A 4,226-nucleotide genomic window follows, 5' to 3' on the forward strand; every position below is an offset into this window, starting at 1 on the left:
ATGTTCAGGCCCAAATCCCAGCAAGCGCTACCGTGTTTTCTTAAACTTTAATGCAGGAGTAGCCCAAACGGCAGCAAAAGGAACTAGCAGTGTGTGTGTTAAAAGTTTAAGGACTTATTTGCAGGATTGAGGCCCAAATCTTCCAAAAGGTGGGCAAAATTCTATCCTCATATTTAATTGTCCAAATATACAAAGAGGCACCTATAAATTATGTATATTGGCACCATTTAACCTCCCTGGAAATCCCCCCTTTTTAATCCAGTGGCAGAATTTCATCAGTAAATCCAGCACCAAAAAAAGTGAGTAACCTAGTGGGATTCCAATTCAGGAGAAAATTGGGCACATAATCTGACATGTAACCACCCACCCTCCCACCTCTTCCCCCACTTTGTTCAGGCACAGCCTAGGCACTCTATTGAAAGACAAACCCAATCTTACTGGACCCTCCTTTTCCTAAAATTTTGTCACTGAAACAAAAAGCAAAGCTACATATCTAATCTGCCAGCTCAGAAGAATTGTCTTTCTGAGTAGTGCAGATAGAGAAGTAACTGGATTTTGATAGTTGTCCCTCAAGAGCTCAAAACTCCTCACATATACATAGTACCTACTGATTCTGATTAGAGTCAGGTATGTGCATAGTATTGCAAAAAAAAGTATTCCGACTAATGTGTTTATTTTTTTTAGTTCTTTGCTATCCCTGCAAAGCAGCAGCAGCAATTTCTTTCCATCTACAGATAAGTGAAAATTCCCAAGAGAGAAAAAAAAGGCTAAGTTCTTACCTAAGTTTTGGCAAACAGTCACTCTTAAGTATTATTAGGAGACTAGACTGCTCCCCTACCCCCTCTCAAAAAATACTACTACTTATTATGGTCAAAATCTCCAGTCCTTGTTAAGTTCATTCATATCCCAGGCATACACAACATCTGAAAAGGGGCCCTAGAATCTGACCTTGACACTGGCACCTACAGGAAAGGCCCTATAAAAAAATGTAAACAGACAAAGATGCATGAAAACTCATAACAGATTCTTGACACTGGAAGCAATTTGCTTTTGTCCCGTTCTCCCAGCCAGAGAAATCTGAGTTGACAATGGATCCGTTGAAAGTCAGGCCACATATTAAGGATAAATTCTTATCACTGTACAAGCTTCTCAGCTTACTATCATTTACTGACTTAAGAAAATATATTTTCTTCATCTCTCCTTTTTGTACTTCATTTGAGAGGCAGCTCTCTTTCAAATCCTGTGCATCATCCAGTCACGTTCACCTTGATTCTCTTGCCTCATCACTTCATACATAGCTTACTCTTAGTTTCCTACCTCCAAGGAAATTATTTAAAACAAAAAACAATTTTAACTTAGCCCAACCTTTACTTCATTATGTGAACGTAACTTGAAACCTAAATTTGGAGCCTACTTGATAATTGATTTTAAAAATAAAGATGCACAATTTAGTAGTGGACAGGGCAACAATATTTAAGAGTTTTCCCCCCCTAAAGAGTTATCTGCTATACTACTACTTTCTTCTACAATTAAGCATCTAAGCTTTATTGCAGAAAAGATGAAATTCATGACAGCCAACCAGAAAGTACACAAACACAAGAGCCTACATTTTCACTAGAAATTAAAAATCACTGTCATTACACAGCACTCTTTTTTTTTGTTGTTTACTTTTTATATATGCCTCAATGACACCTTTAAGAGAGGTAAATACAGAACAGGTCCATCTATTCAATACAAAGCACCAGCACCACAAACGTCAAGTACACAGAAAGTTTGTTTTAAATATTTTTAACAATTTAGAACTAAAAAAATATTACTTTAAAAGGCATCTTTATTTATGTTCCTCCATCCAGGGCTGGTGGGGTTGTACTCTCCCTACCACATGGTCGCCACCCTTCTACTCTCTTCCCTTGCCATTTCACATTCCTGGAAGAGGCAGATACAGTGCGACTGGGACCTGCAACCACAGTGCTGTCTATAAAAATAGAATTCATTCAGACTTTCTGCTTGCATTCGGAAGGCATGCACAGCCAGCCCCCAAATTCTTCCCACTGCAACTAAAATGTCAGCACGCACACATACACACAGACGTATACATACACACACATACACACACACACAAACCACATATGCTATGATCTTCTAGACACGTTTTTTCTAAATAGCAATGCAACAACGAAGGCAATAGGTAAGTAATACATGGGATTTCTCTGGTAACATATGGCACAGCCCCCTCTCACATTGCTGGCATTCTCACCAACGTGCTGCTTTATTCTCTATCCCATAAATTCAGTTTTCTGCATCAAGATCTGCAACTACTCACTGGGACACCAGTTCAAGAATGCATCAATTAAACTTGTTTGAGAAAACACTCAGACACATGCGTAAGTCCCATTTGTTTAAAAGACCCATTAAAATTAAAGCATATGCTTAAGCATTTTCCTAAATTAAAGCTATAACGAGCCCGGTAGCTGAAGCAACAAGTGCCAATTTACAGAATGTTTCTTTCAGTGTCATCATTCAATTCCTGGTTACCTGTATGGAAGCTCTGAGGCTGCTATAAAAGGCTGCACTTTTGGTATGTTCTTCCCTCTAGAAAATTGCCTTTTGACTCTTATTTAAACAATGAACAGATAGTTCACTCTTTCTGACCAAAAACATATCTGCAACATCAGATCTCTCTGATCAGTGTTCAAGGCCATTCTTTAGTGAATTAAGGACACACTTTTCATGTTTCTGAAAAGAAACAGATGCATCTTATTATCTTAAAATCTGCTAATGTAAAATGTACATAAACCATCATTTTACCCATTATTCAACGATACTGGCAGCATGATGTATAATTTCAAAGCTTAACTCCCAGTATTGACATTCATGGCAGTTATTGCATTTCAGAACACTAGCAGAATAGAAAATTATCTTTCAATAGTCTCAATTACCAACAGTAAATACCAAAAGAACATTTTCAAAGATTTTATTTTAAAAATCTTCTATTCCAATTATTTTACAAATAATCTGTTCCTCTTAACAGGAGGTGAGTAGTGTTCTAGGAGTGATCAGTGAAAGGATGCAATCTAATGCAAGAGAACCAGTTGTTTTCTTTCTCTCTCCTAGTTAATCAAAAAATACCTTGGCTTCAAAGCAGCCAAAAATTTGTATCATGTATGTACTGGCTTGTAAACCAATTATTTAAATGGGTAAAGGTGAGCCATTGTGTGTTATTTAATTGAGGGACACCTGGCATACATATGGATAGACAAATCAACTTCTCTGCTGGACTTGAGCAACTGAACAAGCACCTTTAAAAGAGAAATCACCAGGGCTCTGCTCAATTGGATGGCCTGCCTCTTCCCACTCGCAGAATTGACCTAAATATGCAATATAGGAATTAGGGATATAGCCTCTAAATTAGAACTTCCTAGACCTTAAATGCTGGAGGCTGCAAGTGATAGGAACAGTGGAAAAAACCCTGGTCATACCCGTTCACTATCCCTTTCAGCATCCGCTACCACTGTGAGACACAGGATACTGGGCAAGATGGAATATGGTCTGACCCAGTAAATGGCAATTCTTATGTTTTCTAATGGATAATGCACAAGTGTGTAATCTGGCACTGCACTTGAGTAACAGTTTCCCATCCCATGCTCTTGCTTATGTGGCCTTCATCTAAAGCCATACTGTAAGTTAACAATGTGCCTTGTTAGGGGACAGCACAGCCAAGTGCTGCTTCCAACAGAGCGCAGAATGAACAGAGGCAGTTCCTGCTCCAGAGCCCCTAATCTCTTGTGCATCATATAGTACAATACACCATCTGACCTACCAGCAAGTGTGAAAGTAAAGTGCACATGGGAATGGAGATGCAGAATGCTGGAATTATTTTTCAATAAATGAATAAAGGTGTTTGACAACTAAGGAACTAAACTCTAAATAGCAACAACAACATAATCGTGTATAACTCAGTCTAGCAATTTGGAGTTCCTAACCGTATCTCCTTTCCTTTCATGGATGTTACCTTAACTCTCCAAGTAAGTCTCTGCTGTTATGAAACTCATTCAAAGAAATGCTCAGAAGGCAAACCTATTATGATTGCCCAATCCTGTGATTTTACACTGGGGTAACATTCATCTCTAAAAATAGGCTCTTTCCCTAAGTGCCCATTAATTCTTTTTCACCCAATTAAAAAAAAAAAAAAGTCTTCAATTGAATTCACTTTACCCAGGAAGACT

At 38.2% G+C, this 4,226-nt stretch overlaps 1 long non-coding RNA gene across 1 annotated transcript in view; it reads left to right on the forward strand.

The window, feature by feature from the left end:
- The first annotated feature begins 8 nt into the window (after nucleotides 1–8).
- Nucleotides 9–4,226, forward strand: part of LOC109302931 — a 9,512-nt gene continuing 5,294 nt past the window's right edge. The window contains exon 1 of the long non-coding RNA XR_002098966.1: nucleotides 9–4,192. This is a non-coding gene — a long non-coding RNA (uncharacterized LOC109302931). The remainder of the gene's footprint in view (nucleotides 4,193–4,226) is intronic.

This window comes from Gavialis gangeticus, unplaced genomic scaffold (genome assembly GCF_001723915.1).
Source record: "Gavialis gangeticus isolate Ggan-Ray unplaced genomic scaffold, GavGan_comp1, whole genome shotgun sequence".
Classification (NCBI taxonomy): Eukaryota; Metazoa; Chordata; order Crocodylia; family Gavialidae; genus Gavialis; species Gavialis gangeticus.